Source organism: Vicugna pacos, chromosome 1 (assembly GCF_048564905.1).
Source record: "Vicugna pacos chromosome 1, VicPac4, whole genome shotgun sequence".
NCBI lineage: Eukaryota > Metazoa > Chordata > Mammalia > Artiodactyla > Camelidae > Vicugna > Vicugna pacos.
The window spans coordinates 13,173,623-13,192,457 of NC_132987.1; positions in this window are offsets into that span (position 1 = coordinate 13,173,623).

Genomic DNA, 18,835 nt, shown 5'->3' on the forward strand with positions numbered 1-18,835 from the left:
TGCCTCCTTAGGTAGGTTTATTCCTTGGTATTTTATTCTTTCTAATGTGATGGTAAATGGGATTGTTTCCTTAATTTCTTTTTCTGATATGTCATTGTTGATGTATAGAATGCAACTGATTTCTGTATATTAATTTTGTATCCTGCAACTTTACTAAATTCATTGATGAGCTTGAGGAGTTTTCTAGTACCTTCTTTAAAATTCTATGTATTGTATAATGTCATCTGCAAACAGTAACAGTTTTACTACTTATTTTCCAATTTGGATTCCTTTTACTTCATTTTCTTCTCTAATTGCTGTAGCCAGAACTTCCAAAACTATGTTGAATAAAAGTGGTGAGAGTGGGCATCCTTGTCTTGTTCCTGATCTTAAAGGAAATACTTTCAGCTTTTCACCGTTGAGTATGATGCTAGCTGTGGGTTTGTCATATATGGCCTTTATTATGCTGAGGTATGTTCCTTCCATGCCCATCTTCTGGAGATCGTATTTTTTCAGCTTTTTTATCTTATTTCTATACATTCTAGGAAACTTTGTTTTCCAGAACACCAACAAACTTGGTCTTCGGGAACTATTATTTGTTCTTTATTTCTAAGAATTCTTTCTATTCATTGATTTTTTTTCCTTTTTCATAGTGGCCACTTTTCATTTTAGGAATGCCATCTATTCTTGAATATCTTTAAGAATGCTACTTAGAATTTTTTCAAGTTCTCCTCTGCTCTCTAAATTATCTGTTTTCTCTAGGCTCAGTTCTTTGAATTTGTTCATCTTGGACCTTCTTTTTCATGTTGTGAGTTTTCCTCAAATTCTTGTGAATCATAATCCATGAATGAAGAACCTTATGGACTAGTAGGAATGGCTGGTGTTGGTCTCCCTTTTAGTCATGTACATCTGTTTCTCAACAAATATCTTCAATAATTGCTTTAAAATTCTCTTTAGCTAATTGCAAATCTTGGTCCTCTCACAATCAGTCTTAATTGATTGTTTTTTCTCCTAAGTTATGTTCTTCTGTTTCTTTGTATATAGATTAATTTTGGATTGTGTCTTAAATATTGTGAATGATATTTACAGAAGCTCTGGATTCTATTATGTTCCTTTAGAAAGGTTTTGGTATTTTTTTAAGCAGTCAGTTAAATTGGCTGAATTCAAGCTGCAACTATTTGCCCTGCAATATATAACAACTCAAATCTCAGTTCATTTCTTTTAGGCTAAGTTGGGCTTCTTGGAGTCTTCCCTGTGTATGGTTAGTTCAAGATCTGGGGGTCAGCTACAGAGTTTGGGCAGAGTTGGTACATACAGTTTGGAGTTTTCCCTCTCTGGCTTTCAATTGGTGGTGGTGGGGGGGTTCTTTCTCACTTTTCAAAGGCTATGGATGCCCCCAAATTGTGTCCTCTGGTACTGTAAGCCAGTAAGATTATGGATTTTTTTCTTTCCCACACTGTAGCCATTCATCCCCACTCTTTGCCCCTGCATGGCATGGACTTCAGCCTGCTCTCAGGCTAAATGCCATAAAAAATAAAACTCATCTAGCACTTTTCTCTTTTTCCAAAGGCTGCTCCCTTCCAATATCTGCCTACTTTTGATTGCTCCCAACTACCTTTAATTAGTTGTATTTTATATTTTGCCCAGAGTGTATAGTAGTTATCTGTGAATAGGAGGTACATAACCATCATCAGGAGTGTATGTTCTCACTTGAATGGGAACGGCTGACATGACACTTTGTATAAGGGTGGGAGTTATAGCGTCAGGAGCCCAGTAATATTTGTGGTCAGGGAAGTAGTATGACAGCTAGGGACATATCAAAAAATAAAAAGACCCCCCCAAAAAAATAAAATAAAATAAAATAAAAAGACTTCATTCTTGCCTGGCTTGTTTCTGTGTATATATCTCCTGGGTGGAATGACCTTAACTTTTAAAAACGTTCCCTCCTTGTTGTAAGCCCTGAGTTACTTCAAAATTTGCTTTATGCAGAACCACCCCCAAGGCTTTATCCTGGAGGCAGTCACTCTGTGTATATGCAGAAAGAAGTCAGATAAGCAGCTGACAGGTTTGCATTTCTTTAATTAGTTGCCCTGACACGTACTCCATACTCCTTGATGCTCTGTGTGTTGAATCAAGCTTCAGTCGTCTCTGTGGCTCCCTTGGATAGAAACTTGTTCCTCTCTGGTGGGTCTGACTGCAATTTTCCTGTTTTGACATCTCCATCGGTTTGATCACATCTGCTTACCTTTGAAGAATTTCTCAAAATATCTGATTTTGCTGTCTGAATGTTTTAATTCTTATTTTTAACATCTTTTCCATTATTTCAGTAAAATATTGGGAGGAAAGGAAATTAGGTACAATAATGCAATAGATCTTTTTTTCCCCCTATACAGAAAATCCTGAGTTTGTTTTTCTACCAAATGGTTTGTAATTGTGCCTGCCAAAGTTAACAAAGGTAGTCAAGCCATTCAATGAGGGGAAAAAAGCAGACGTAACACTATGTTCACAGTTTAACTTAATGTTACAAACATATATTAAGTGCCTGTTCTTAGCCTGAAATAATGTCACTAGTTCCTGTCGTATTTTTGAAAGGGACTCTTTGCTGAAAAAAAGATTATTACTTGACATGGGGAGTGCAGTACTGACTCACAGACCCTGCTTCAGACATGTAAGTGCCCCTGCCCAATAACCATTGATTCTCTGTTGCTTTCTCTGGGTTCCTTTTCAGTCTCGAGGCTGGGCAACTATAAGGCTTGCAGGCCTGTGGGGTAAAGCCCAACACTGGGCCAAACACAGAGAACAGAAGAGAATAGGGTAATGGAGTCGAACTTCATGGGTTCAAATACCAGCTGTGCCACTTACTAGCCATATCATCCTGGGCAAGTTATTTAACTTCTCCACGTCTCAGTTTCTTCATCTGTAAAATGAACTTATTTACAAAGGAAAAACAGACTCCCAGACATAGGAAACAAACCTATGGTTACCACCTATGGTTACCAAAGGGGAAGGGAGTAGAGGGGTAAATCAGGAGTTTGGGATTAGCAGTACAGACTACTATTTATAAAACAGATAAACAGCAAGGTCCTATGGTACAGCACAGGGAACTATATTCCATATCTTGTAACAACCTATAATGAAAAAAATATATCACTGTACACCAGAAACTAATACAACATTGCAAACCAACTATTCTTCAATCAAAAAAAAAAAATCGTTGGCACTTTACCATACAACTGAACAATTCCACATTCAGGTATCTCCTCAAGAAAAGTAAAAAGATACCCAACCAAACTTTTGTACATCAATGTTCAAAGCGGCATTATTCACAATCACCAAAAACTAGAAAAAGTCCAAATGTCCATCAACTAAAAGGACAAATTGTGGTACATCTATACAATGAAATACTACTGGGAAATGATCACGCGATATAGCGGATGAGTCCCACTCTTAAGATAGCCTGGAGATCTAGGATAAAACGTGACCAGAGTCTATCAACATTAAAGGGACAAGACACTTAGATCACACTGTTGAAAAGTAAAAGAATCAACGCCAGAAATGGAAATCTTTTTATAGGAAATCTTTACAGACATTACCCGTGTGTTTATGTACTTTATTTTTGCTACACGTTTGGCATAAGTAATATATAATAAAATGTTACGTGTGTTAAGCATACTGCAAATACATATTACAAAATAAAATAACCATAGGAATATTCTAAACAGCAAGGAAGGTTACAATTTACTACAGAATGAGGAAGAACTGTACCAAATAGAATAATAAAAAAGCCAAGAGATATTCTTGCACATTATTTGAAATGACGTATGCCCAAGGATGTTCATCCCAGCCTTGTTTGGAAAAGCAAATGATTGAAAAGAACCTAGACACCCATCAATAGCAGAGAAGTTGAATTATGATTCATCTATGCAATGGAATAATTTCCAGCCTCACAATGAATGAGGCAACTTACATGAGGCAACACAATGAATGAGGCAACACAATGAATGAGGCAACTTTGAAGATATGTTGTTAATTTAAAAAATGTAAGCTATTGAACTGTGAGTGTGGTCTGCCCGTTTGTGTAAAAACCAACTATATGTGTGCATATATGTGTATGTGTATATACACACACATACACATGTACACATATATCCAGTTTTCATGTATATGCTTATGTATGCATTTAAGATACTAAAAATTGTCGAACAGCTGATGCTTCCTAGTTCTGGTTCTTGTAACATCCTAGAGTTTTGTGTTTTTTTAATAAACTAAGAAAATTTTAAATGTTATCAGTTTTCTAAGGGTCATCTTTCTTAGGAACCTCAGTGTAGAGTGACTGGTACCTCAAGGAAACAAATTATAAGTTCATTAGTAGTGCTAGTAGCTGCAGCAGCATTTACGGAGCTCTTGCTCTGTTCTAGGTACTTTTCTATACATTTTAGATGTCCGTGGAAATTGCCACAATAACTCTGTGAAATACGTGTTCCTTTTATTCATTTTAAGATTAGGAGACTGAGGCACAAAGAGACTGGGTAACTTGCTTAACTCTCTCTCTCTCTCTCTCTCTCTCTCAAGTGAACTGTGGACTATGGCTGTGTTCTTCACTCATTAAGGAGGAAGGGCAGTCAGTACCATTTTTATCTTCAACGTTCTTGTCTGATTTCAGCAGAACCCCTGCCAGGATGAATTCCATGATCACTCTGTTAACAAAACACTTGAAATGCCAGCCTCGCCCTACTTCAGACTGCTTTAATGAGCATTTGTGAGGTGAACACATGGCACACGTGTTAACATTTTAAAGAAATGTCCAAAGAGAAATACATTCTATGATTATATGATTCTAAAATACTTAAGATAGATAAGGTTTTCTAACCTCAATACAGGTGATGTAAATGGTAATTTACCTAGCTGGTAATTTTTACAACAAAAAAGTCCCTCTTCTCTTTGGATCTCATGCGTTTTAGGAAAGCTATTTCCCTTTTTAAATAAGATAAATCTTCAAAAAAAACCAACTTCCAATTGAAGGCAAACTGCAGCAGAAATTCCTAAGAGAGGGCATGGGGACAACAAAGACAATAAGGAGTCATGGGAGAAACAGAAAAGTGTGGTAAAGGAAACCAAACAATGATGACTCCCACTGACAAGCATTAAAAAAAAAAAACTGTCCAAACCGAACTGTTTAATAGACTTCTACTCTTTTTTCCCCTTCCCTTAGGGCTCGCTGTTTGTTTGTTTGTTTACTTTTTTCCCTTTTTTTGAGGTATGGTTGGTTTATAATATGTCAGTTTCTGGTGTACAGCATAATAGTTCACTCATGCATATACATACATATACTCATTTTCATATTCTTTTTCATTATAGGTTACTACAAGATATTAAATAGAGTTCCCTATGCATAGCCCTCTACTCAGTAAGGACAGAGTGAGCTCAGAAGAGGCATAATTCTGAAATTGTACAATACAATAATGCTGATATTGTATCCTTCTTTTATGAGAGATTATCAAAAACATTTTACCCAAATTGCAAATTGACAACCTCCTCATTCTCTAGAGCAAATCTCTTGCCCAGAGTCTTGGAGGTTTACCAGAGATGGTACAAAAGCAGAGGGAGATTTCTGTTCTTTGATTTTAAACTTAAACTCCCTCTCCTTTAGAAAACTGGCCTTATGAAATATGCAGCAAAACATAAGCAAGAAAATAATAGACTATATCTTGAGAGGACTTTGTGACTTACTCAAGGAAGCCTTTTTCTCAGCACTGTCAGCTGTGAACTGTAAGCCAGAACACTGATTATGGTAACAGGAAGGTTACAAAGTAGGAAAAATCTTCCCTCTCTATATAGTCTGGCTTATAGAGAGAGTAATTGTCTTGAGCAGAAAAACATGTGGAACAGAGTGTGGAGAGAAGAGAATCTGGAGCAGAACAGAGTCAGAAGTGAAGAGCGCAGAAAAAGACAATTATTTATTTTATTTATTCATTTTTATGGATTTTGTTGTTCAGCCTTGACCCAGAAATGGATTATGTTCTTGGTTTTAAGACTTCCTGATGCCAGAAAAGGGTGGCAAAGGGAAAAAAACACCTCACTTTTCTGCAACTGAAATAGAAATGTCAGCAAAAGGTATTGGTTTGTTTCCTTTGTCCCTTTTATCTGCAAAGCCAGTGTGGCTATTGTTTGCTGGCCTGTCAGAAATGAAATCAAGGCTTTCACTGAACAGCCTTCTATTCTTTGGCCAAATGCTGAATCAACAGCCCAGCTTCTGCAACAGCTTGCTTTAATGATCCTAGACAGTTTCTGTTCATGTCATGTACTGGGTCACAAAGAGGAAAGGGAGAACAGAAAGCAGCAAGGGAAAGAAGTGAAATAAGCACTCTGAAGGCTATCTGGTTTGGTATCAGATCAATTCCCCAGGGGTGGAAGGCAGGACTGCAATCATTGATGAGCTCCCTACTACATATGTTTTGTAGTTATTTCACATATTGTGAATACTATAAAAAGGAAAGAGAAACTATAAAGAGGAGCCAATTAAAATCAGAAAACTTAGTGGTTGAGATAGGAGCCAAGCTAAAGGCAGTCACATGCAGACTAAATAATCCAGAAAAACGAGTAAGTGACTTAGATGATAGGGTAACAGAAATCATCCAATCAGAATAGCAGATAGAAAAGCAAGTAAAACTAATGAAAGCAATATAAAGGACCTATGGGATAATATTAAGCATGCCAATCTATGCATAGCAGGAATCCCAGAAGAAGAAAGAGAAAAGGGAATTGAAAAGGTATTTAAAGAAATCATGACTGAAAACCTTTAAAAACTAAAGAAGGAAACATATATCCAAGTACAGGAAGGACAGAGGGTCCCAAACAAGAACTCAAACAGACCTACACCAAAATATATTATAATTAATATGGCCAAAGTTAAAAATAAAGAAATGATTATGAAGGTGGTAAGAGAAAAACAAGGAGTTAGTTACAAGCGAACTCCCACAAGGCTTTCAGCTGATTTCTCTAGACAAACACTGTTGGCCAGAGGGGACTGGCAAGATATATTCAAAGTCCTGAATGAGAAAAAGCTGCAACCTACGATACTCTATCCAGCAACTATCCTTTAGAATAGAAGGAGAGATAAAGAATTTCACAGACAAGCAAAAACTAAAAGAATTCAGCAATACTAAACCTATCCTAAAAGAAGTATTGAAAAGTCTACTCTAAACAGAAAAGAAGCAGGAAGCTATAGAAAGGAGAAAACTATTATTTGAAATGTGATAACTACAATGAGTTGAAATAGAATAAACATAAAGACTTAAAGGGGACATCAAAATCATTAAAGGTGGGAGAGGATAGCAAGAAAATATAAATGTTGTTCTTCCTTTTTTCATTCTTATTAAGATGTGTTTGAGCCTATATGACTACCAGTCTAAGGCAAACAGCTATAGTAATGGGTTAACATACTTGAAAAACAGGCTAACCACAAACCAAAAGCATACAATAAAGTCACAAAACCCAAAGAGAAATTAAGCTAATGCAAAAGAAAATTACTAAACCACAAAAAGGAAAGGAACAAATTAAAAATACCAAGTCACCTGGAAAACAAAGTTCAAAATGGTAATAACACAAATCTATCAATAATTGACAGTAAATATCAATAGACAAAATGCTCCAATCAAAAGACAGAATGGCAGATTGGATAATAAAAAAGAGCCTACATTATACTGCCTACAAGAGACCCATTTTAGAGTGAATGACACACATAGATTGAAAGTGAGAGGGTGAAAAACACACTTCATGTAAACAGAAATGAGAAGAAAGCAGAAGTAGCAATACTCATATCAGACAAAATAGACTTTAAAACAAAGGCCATAAAGAAAGATAAAGAAGGATGCTATATAATGTTCAAAGGAGCAATAAACAATGAGAATATTACACTCATTACCACACATGCACCCAATAGAGGAATACCTAAATATATAAAACAAATACTAACAGACATAGAGGGAGAAATTTATGGGAACACAATCATAATAGGAGGCTTTAACACACTGTTAACATTATTGGACAGATCTTCTAGACAGAAAATCAGTAAGGAAAAGGAGACACTAGATGACACAATAAAACAGTTGGACTTGGTGGATATTTTTAGGACTTTATATCCCCCCCAAAAAGAATATATATTCTTTTCAAGTGCTCATGGAACATTCTCTAGGATAGACCACATACTCAAGCACAAAGAAAGCCTCAAAAAGTTTAAGAGAACAGAAATTATTTCAAGCATCTTCTCTGAACACAATGCCATGAAAATAGCAATCAACCACAGAAAAACAAATGAGAATAAAAAGACTGCAGGGAGACTAAACAACATGCTACTAAAAAAGAAAAGAAAACAAAACAAAATCAATGGATCAATGATGACACCAAAGAAGAGATTAAAAAATACTTTGAGACAAATGACAATGAAAACACAATCACACAGAATCTATAAGATGCAGCAAAAGCAGTCCTAAGAGGGAAATCATAGTGATACAGGCCTTCCTCAAAAGACAGGAACAATCTTAAATAAACAATGTAACCTACCAACTAAAAGAAGTACAAAAAGAAGAGCAAATGAAACCTAATGTCAACAGAAGAAGAGAAAAAAATAAAAATCAGGAGATAAATAAAATAGAGACTTAAAAAACAATAGGAAAAAGACAAACAAGTCAAGAACTGGTTTTCTGAAAGAGTGAACAAAATCGACAAATCTCTGTCCAGTCTCACCAAGAAGAAAAGAGAACACAAATAAACAAAATAAGAAAGGAAAATGGAGAAATTACATCTAACACCATAGAAATGCAAAAAACCATAAGAGAATACTATGAACAACAATATGGGGGAAAAAAAACTGGACAACCTAGAAAAAATGGACAAGTTTCTAGAAATATATGGTCCACCAAGACTGAACTAAGAAGAAATAGATCACTAGATCAGATGAATCACTAGAATTGAAATAGAATCAGCAATTAAAAAAAAAAAAACTTCCCTACAAACAAAAGCCCAGGACTAGATGGCTTCACTAGGGAATTCTACCAAATATACAAAGAAGAATTCATACTGATCCTTCTCAAACTCTTGCAAAAGATTGAAGAGGAGAGAATACTTCCAAATCATTCTATGAAGACACCATTACCCTAATATCAAAACCAAAGATGCTAATGAAAAGGAAAATTACAGGCAAATATCACTGATGAACATAGATACAAAAATTCTCAACAAGATATTAGCAAACAGAATCCAACAGCACATTAAAAAGATCATAAACCCTGATCAAGTTGGATTCATCCCAGGAACACAAGGATTGTTGAACAAAGGCAAATCAAACAATGCGATACATCACATCAACAAAAGAAAGGACAAAAAGCACACGATCATCTCAATATATGCAGAAAAAGCATTTGATAAAATTTAACACCCATTTATGATAAAAACTCTTACCAAAGTGGGTATAGATGGAACATATTGCAACATAATAAAAGCTATTTATGACAAACCCACAGTGAGCATAATACTCAACGGTGAAAAGTTGAAAGCCTTCCCACTAAAATCTAGAACAAGACAAGGATCCCACTCTTACCATTTCTATTCAACATAGTATTAGAAGTCCTAGCTTCAGCAATCAGCCAAGAATAAGAGATAAAAGGGATCGAAACTGGAAGAGAACAGATAAAATTGTCACTATATGCAGCTGAGATAATATATATAGAAAACACTAAAAGCTTCACACACACACAAAAAACCACTAGAGCTGATAAAAGTATTTGGCAAGGTAGCAGGATACAAGATTAACATACAAAAATAAGTAGCACTTCTTTACACTTACAATGAAATATCAGATAAAGAAAGTAAAGAAATAATCCATGTTAAAAATCACGTCCAAAAAAAAAAAAAGTAAAATACTTAGGAATAAATCTGACCAAGAAGGTAAAAGACTTTTATGCAGAGAACAACAAAACATTTTTTAAGGAAATTAAAGATGACTTAAAGAAGTGGAAAGATATCCCATGTTCTTGGGTTGGAACAATTAATATTGTCAAAATGGACATATTACCCAAAGCAATCTACAGATTTTATGTGATCTTTATCAAGTTACCCAGAACATTTTTCACAGAACTAGAATCAATAATCCTAAAATTTATATATATATATATATATTCACAAAAGATCCAGAATTGCCAAACTATGAAAAAGAACAAAGCTGAAAGAATAACCCTTCCAAACTTCAGACAATAATACAGAGCTACAGTAATCAAAACAGCATGGTATTGGCACAAAAACAGACATACAGATTAGAGAGCCCAGAAATAAACCCAGAGACTTACAGTCAATTAATCTTCAACAAAAAAGGCAAGAACATATGATGGAGAAAGACAGTCTCTTCAGCAAGTGGTGTTGGGAAAACTGGACAGCCACATGTAAATCAATGAAGTTAGAACACTCCATCACACCATACACAAAAATAAACTCAAAATGGCTCAAAGACTTAAACATAAGACAAAACACTATAAAGCCCCTAGAAGAAAACATGGGAAAGACGTCCTCTGACATCAATCTAGGCAATGTTCTCCTGGGACAGTCTACCCAGGCAACTGAAATAAGAACAAAAATAAACAAATTGGATCTAATTAAACTTACAAGCTTTTGCATAGCAAAGGAAATCATAAGCAAAACAAAACTACAACCTACAAAATGGGAGAAAATATTTTCAGAAGATGATACTGACAAGGGCTTAATTTCCAGAACAGATAAACAGCTCATACAACTTAATAACAACAATAATAAAAAAAACTCAATCCAAAAATGGCCTGAAGACTTAAACAAGTAATTCTCAAATGAAGACATACAAATGGCCAATAGGCACAGGAAAAATGCTCAATATCACAAATTATCAGAGAAATGCAAATCAAAACTACAATGAGTATCACCTCACACCTGTCACAATGGCCATGATTAAAAAGTCCACAAGCAATAAATGCTGAAGAGAGTATGGAGAAAATGGAACCCTCCTACACTGTTGGTGGGAATGTAGTTCATGCAGTATGGAGATTCCACAGAATACTAAAAATAGACTTAACTTATGATCCAGCATTTCCACTCCTGGGCATATACCCATAAGGAACTTTAATTCCAAAAGATGCATTCACCCTGTTTTTCATAGCAGCACTATTTACAATAATCAAGACATGGAAACAACCTAAATGTCCATTGACAGATGACTGGATAAAGAAGTTGTTGTATATATATACAATGGAATAGTACTCAGCCATAAAAAATAATAAAATACTGCCATCTGCAGCAACATGGATGGAACTGGAGATCATGATTCTGAGTGAAGTAAGCCAGAAAGAGAAAGAAAAATGCCATATGATATCACTTATATATGGAATCTAAAAAAAAAAGACACAAATGAACTCATCTACAAAACAGAAACAGATTCATGACATACAGAACAAACTTAAGGTTACCAGCGGTTAAAGGGGGTGGGAAGGGATAAGTTGGGAGTTTCAGAATTGCACCTCTTGAGGAGTGATGGAAATGTTAGCTATCTTGAATGTGGTGGTGGTTTCATGGGTATATACCTCTATCAAAATTCATCAAATTGTATGTCTAAAATATGTATAGTTTACTGTACAGGAACCATATCACAATAAAAGTGTTTAACAAAAGTGAAGAAACAAGAAAAAAATATTAAAGATGGAGAGAAGGAGAAAAAAGAGAGAGAGAGATCAATCAAATGTGTTTGGAGATTAAAAATACCTATCCTTGTTCATCCTTTGTGTGGGTTGTCACAACCATTAACTGCTCATGTATACCCATCATAGTAAATCCATCTGCTCACTTCTTAAAATATTGGGAGATTGTTCCCAATGTTGAGCTAGCTTACTCCCTCTTCCCAAGACATCTTTTACCAAATGGAAGAACAAGAGAATGAATCAAAGAATGAAACTATGGGAAACAAAGTAAAGATTCAACAGCTTCCAGGACCCAATTTCTTAATCTACCTGAGACATGTAGATTTGGACTCTGGGTGCAACTCAATTGATAATGTGATAAATTAGCTCAAACACTGACATACAGTCATTTTACTTAATAAAAAAAAGGAAGAAAAATAAGAAAATACTTTCTTTACTCCACCAACTTCAACCATGTGCAATTTAATTTCAGTTGATTTTGGGTTATTCTGCAGTTTCACTTCCCCCTTGCCATTTATTTGATTTCATTAGAAACAGAATATTTACTTTCCATTTCTATTACTACTAATTTTGGCTACAAATGGGCTGGAACTGGGGAAGACTGCAGATGAGGGTAAGTCATATTTGCTATTATTTGAAATTACAGAGTCAATATTTTTGAGGAGATAATTTATCTATAGGTCAAATTTGAATAAAAAGTAGTTTTATAAAATTGATGTTGATAAAAATATAACACAAGTTCTAAGCCTTTTGTATTATTTTGAGATGTACTATAAACAAAGTGCGAAAGAGTTGCAATACTAATCTTGCCTTCGTTTAAAAATCCTTAATATAAATTTTTAGTAGAATTATAATCAGAGGTGACTTCTGATTGGTCAAGGAAAGAGGCGATCATGGCCAGTAAAGCTCGTGTGTTAAATGAAATGCAAGCAGTTTAGAGCATGGACTTTAAAATCCAAGAGACCTTTAAAGGCTTTGTGGCTATCTACTGATAAGATATTGGGAAAGCTAAATAACTTCTTTAAAGTCCTGGGCTCCTTGCCAATAAAACATGAATAATAAAAGCACCTAACTTTACAGGGTTATGATGAAAATTAAATGAGATGATGCATTGAAGTCCTTAGCACAGTACACAAAGTCACTACTCAATAAACATGACAGAGATTTAAATTCAGGAATAAAAATGATTTATTTTAATATTTGTAAAAAAAATCTCTCAAATTGTTTTACAACATAAACATAATACTTAGATAGTTTTCCAGTAATCAATACTGACAGGCAGACACAGAGATTAACAAAATCCTCATTAGAGAAAATAAATGTCTTCTAAGATTATATAGAAAAAAAAGATAAGAAGGACATTAAATTTAGTGATCTGGTGAATTTTTAAAGACTTTTAAAATGCAATTTACCCATACGATTTTTGAAAGATTCTCTTATCAGACCATAAATGATACAACTAAGCCTACAGTTGAGTCTATGTGTGAGAAGTTCTTTAATGTGGAAAGGTTAATAATCCTCAGGGGAAACTTAACTCTCAAACTTGTAAATAACTATTACTGTACACATTTTCTCTCTGGTGGAAATTCTTAGTGTTTTTCATATTGTAATTCTTCTAAAACCATCTGTGAACCCCTTAGGCATCTTTTCCTCCACCTGCTGACAGTAATAATAATCACTACACAGTTTGTGCTCTGGTCATGGCAGAAAACCTTAAATTTCCTAAGGAATACAGAACAAGGACCAGAGGAAAATCTAATTTGTCTATTCCATTTGCTCAAAGCATACCATTTTACCTATAAATAAAAACAATCATTGATTACTCTTGGACAATCCTGGATTTTGGAACCAGGTAGATGTGGGTTCCAATTCAAACTCTGACTAACAATTACTTAATTAGGAGGCTTTGGGCAAGTCCCATAAGCTCTCTGAAACCTGAGGAGTTTCCAAATTTGTACAGAACAGGTAACAGTTTATTGTTATACCAGAGTGGGGCTTATGGCAAACCCCTGACGCAAAGGAATGCCCTTCCTTGTAATTCTCCTTTAATCTCTCATACTTATCTTCAACTCTCATTTTCCGCATAGTTATATAAAGCATCTATTCCATGAATATGTACTCAAAGATTAAAAAAAAAACCCTCCCCAACCTAGAGCTGGATTTAGCTCACTGGCGATTAGAGGTCCCCAAATCCACACTCATGAAAGAAATCAAGGACACTCAACAAAATTCTAATTTTCCCCATGATTGTTCTTTTGATGTTTTTTTATAAAACAATGACTAGCAAATCCTTTCCAAGTTTTTTTTTTTTAATTTGGGGGATCTTTGCTTTGCTGGTACCCTAAGCACTTGCTTAAACTGTCTACTGTGTAATCCAGCAGTGTTCCCACATGCTGTATTATCTGCTTCTAGAATTAAGGAGAAAGAAATAAAAACTACATATGGAAGAGAGGAAGTTAATGCTTTTGGAGCATGAGTGGTGCTTACTAAGTGACCTATAAAAGTTCCTTTCCCTTTGTCCTTCTATCAGGGTTTTTAAATAGTATTAATTTATTCTCTATTATGAAAGATGAAGACTTAGCACATTTAGACTATCTCCCTTTCTCTTATCCCATTTTTGAGAGTTTCTCTCTCCTGTTAGCATTTATAATATCATCCTATTATCATGTATTATATTAAATAATATTGATTCATCATTAGATAGCATATTTAACTCCTCCTTAATTCTCAAAACAACTGTAGTTGGTATTACCTTCATCTCATTGACAAGGGATTGAGATTCAAAGCTTAAATAGCTACTCAGTGTTACAACTGGGATTTGAACACTTACAATGTAGAGCAAAGATAAAAGAAAAAAATATATGTCCCCAAATGAGTGAATACACTGTCAGAAGTGAATACAAATAGGAAAAAACTGGTACCTTACTTGCTATAACTAAACCATTGTTTCTTCCTAGTGTGGTATACTGCTTCCCACTCTCAAAGATTGTCTGACAAGCAGATCTGTAATAGATCCAAAGTAACTATAACATCTTTTGAAACTGGGTGGTTGCAATGACTAGTATATGTGAGTTACTTCTGTATTAGTCAATTTTTTTTTCAAATTGTATTTATTAGTACATGCCTTTTATTTTGCTTTACATTGATTTCCTATTTATTTTTTGTAAAATCCACAGTATGGATTGGAGAACCAATAGCTCAATAAGCCAACTAGCTGAGTTTGAAATACTACTTCCAATATCAGTTTTATTTTCCTTCATGCTAAGTAGGTGGCTGCCAAATCGTTTACAGCTGCTTATAAGAAAAATAAAAAAGTTAGCCATATTTTCCCAGCAAAATTGTTTTACATGAAATAGCAATCATATCACCTTTATACCTCAAAGTCAGCAAGAATTGTGTAATAAGTTTTATGTTCTTAGATGAACATAATATGAGCAAGTTATTATCCAATGTCAACAGATAGACAGCCTTTCCTTCTAGTTTCAATGAACTTTGACAGAATTAATGGGAAGTAAAAGCTTCTGTTACACCTAATTAACTTTAGGGGATGCTTTCTTACTTTGATTTAGATGTGAATGAGTCTTTGGCATTCCGTGAAGTTCATGGTCAAGTCTTGGCTCCTTATTTCTCAAATATTATGTTGTGCAGACAAAAACGGTATGCATCTAGGTCTTCTTTGCATTGTTAACACTCATGTATGACTTTAGCAAGTTGACTCTGTGTTCTCTTATGCAAAAGGAAGAAATAATGACACCTTTTTGGCATGAATTATTTTATGATTCTTCATGACACAAGTATTCAGCAGATACGGCTGTCAAGAGTGAACACAAACTTCCCCCCCTTTTTGAACAATAACTAGCCTAAATGCCTCTTTACCTCATCTTGGTGAGTCCGAGGAAACTCAAGCACAAGGATAATACATACCAGCAGGAGACCCTGAGATTAACTACTTATAGTGAGGAGACTAATAGCTCTTGAGTGCTTAGTAAGCAGTGCTCCACATAAATTACTTAATCTCACTACTATCTCTCAAAGGAAGTATCAGTATCCCTAGTTTACAGACAAAGAAACTAAGGCTCAAAGAGGTGTTGACCTGAAACAAACAGACTACCAGATATTTCTCCAGCAAAGATGGGCTTATTCAGGATCAGCAGAGAATTGTAATTCTGGGTCTGCAACCATAGTAAGCCATGTGCAAGTCCCTCACACAGCAAGGGAAGGAGAACGCTGTTATAGAAGGGAAAAGGGAAGTTGGGAGGGCTATAGTAAACAATGTGTCCATGGGTTTCTACTGGGTGAGTCCTTGCCAGGAAAAAAGGAGTCTTTCTTCCTGGTGGGCCCTGCTATCATCACAGGATAGGACAGTTCCTCCTTCTGGTCTCCTCTTTGAGGTTTCTATTTATTCATCTTTTACAGAGGATGAGGGATACTTTATATTTACTTCAAGTGCTGATGACTATAAATGTCTAAATATAATAATTTCACAGTGGATTGGAAATCTTGTTCACTTAAAAACTCATCTATAGAAAAAATATGTAAGGCTCTAGATTTTTTTCAAATCGGGTAATACTGGAAGTGTTTGGATTAACTAGTAATAATATTTGAATTGGAAAATCTTCATATTGAAACTGAGCAGGAACCTGAAGACTCCTCCTGGGTACAAAACATCCTCTATTTCCTCCCTTTCTTGTTTGTAGAAAAAGGTTTTTGTCTCCTAGGTCTTCCCTGAGTTCCAAAGAGCAGGCTTAAGCAGTTACTAATTAGAGAAGTGAAGGAATGCAGAAACAAAGGAAAAGCAGTCAAGCAAGAAGATTAATGATAGCTTAAAACAACTGCTCAGCAATAAAACAGAGTCCTAGTTCCTCCTAAAGGAAGGTAAATAACAATCTGACACATAGCTTTCTTGTTCTGCAGAAACTAAGACCACCACACAGGTGGAAGATAATTAGTACATGCTGACCACAAGCATGTAGACCCCAGACTGGTTGGAACCAGAAGGTCAATGATTAAGATTCCTGAAACATCACCCTGTTACCTCACCACCAAACAATCAGAAGAAAGTCATGCACACTGCAGCCCTCATATCAAATTTTCCTTTTAAAAACCTATCCTTGAAAGCCATCAGGAAGTTTGTATCTTTTGAGCATTAGCTGTCCATTCTGTTGCTTGACACCCTGCAATAAAGGCTGTACTTTCCTTCACCACAAGCCAGAGTCAGTAGATTGGCTTTGCTGCACAATGGGCAAGAGGACCCAAGTTGAGTTCAGTAACATTTTATTGCCAAAAGAGCAGTTGAGGTCAATTTTAATGAGAGAAGGACATAGAAAGGCCTTTTCCTCAATCAGTTAATATTTCAATAACAGTTTCAAATTGTTAAACCACAGAACAAGTATTTCATTTTCCCTCTTTATTCAACTCTGATAATATGGTCAGAACTAGATAACTGCCTATAATTAACTGGAAGTATTAGGGAGGAAGAAAGTTTCCTCCACCTCCTAGGTTCTTCTGGCTGGTTTAAGAATTTAATCAACATGAGACAAATTAACAGAAGAAAGTCAAACAAAGCTTAATAACATGTATACATAGGAGAAAGCTAGGAAAATGGAGTAACCTGCCCAAATGGCCAAAGCCCTTACCTTAAATACCATCCTCAGCTAAAGACAAAAGGATGTTGAGGGTGGAGAAGGTCAGTTACAAGAAGTTCTAGGAAAAGTAGAGTAAACAGGGATGATTTCATTACAGATTTAAGTCACTGCCTACTTTATCAATAAGAGTTTCTAGAGATTTATTGTCCTCTTTTTCCAGGATCAGAGAGGAAGATGCCCTTACAAAGGGAGATTTCCCTTACAAATGTAATGTTTCTTACAAAAGCACAAGTCCTACTTGGTTTTTAGAGAACTTCTGATGTCTGCTGTTTCTCAGAAAAAAAAACTGCTTAAAACAGTAAGCCAAAGAGACATATTTTAGGGTGGCAAATTCTGCTTACCTAGAAAAGCATGCTTTTGTTAATATAAAATATCATACATTCAAAGTCCTTTACATATGAACATAATTATACTTTTTTTAAAAAAGACATTTTCATTCACATTAATGATAAAATTAGAGTTCCTAGGGTAGGATTCAGAGAGCAGGGGAAGCCAGGCTAGGATTTTTCTTTTTAATGTGGAAACTATATATGTGCAGATACATATGTGTATATGTCAAGAAATCCTCATGTCATAATTTGCTAAATGTTGTCAGTAACTTCAAGTCTATATATTAGTAAGGTATAGAAGAACACAAAAAACTAAATGTATGCAATGAGATAAACTTAGAAAAAAACTACTGGAGACAAATAACAATCACATAAGAAATTAAAATCAAGTCCAATAGAAAAATGATTCTGTGGGAGCTTCCAGTTTGCCAGCTTAACTGAAAAGTATTTTCCAACAGTATGTGTCTGCATAAGACCTTCTAAGCAGCACTGTCCAAGAGAAATTTAATAGGAGCCATATATAAAATTTTATATTTTTTATAGCAACATTTAAAAAAAAGAGAAAGAAATGAAATTAATTTTAATGTATTTTTAACTGAATATATATCCAAATTATTATTATTTCAATATGTAATCAATATAAAAATTTTAGTGCAATATTTTAATTTTTCATATTAGATCTGGTGTGTTTTATAACTTTGCTTCAAGTGTTCAATAACCACGTGGGGTTAGTGGCTACTATATTGGAAACAGTCCAATTGTGCTAAATTATACAGAGTTCCTAGGAATTCATTTAGGATCTGGGCTTTGACATAATTAGGTAGGTCAGTTTAACAGTAATAGGGAGCTTGATAAGCAGGTACTTGTCTTATGCCTAAAACATTAACCCTCTCCTGCCTTGTATACTAACTTATGCCACTGATAAAAGCTATTGATATCTAAAAAGCTGTGAAATATTGTATGCATATATCACACAATTTGTAAATTTGATATGTGCACACTATGAAAGTATCAGAAAAGCTAATGCATACTTGGATTTTCAATAAAAGATAAATCCAGAAAGAGAAATTTGAGGGTCATGCCTTGTATTTGTGACTCTTTTTCAAAAGAGTGGGATGGGCTGAACTTCATTTAACAGAAGTACAGGGGAAAAAGAGACAAATCCTCC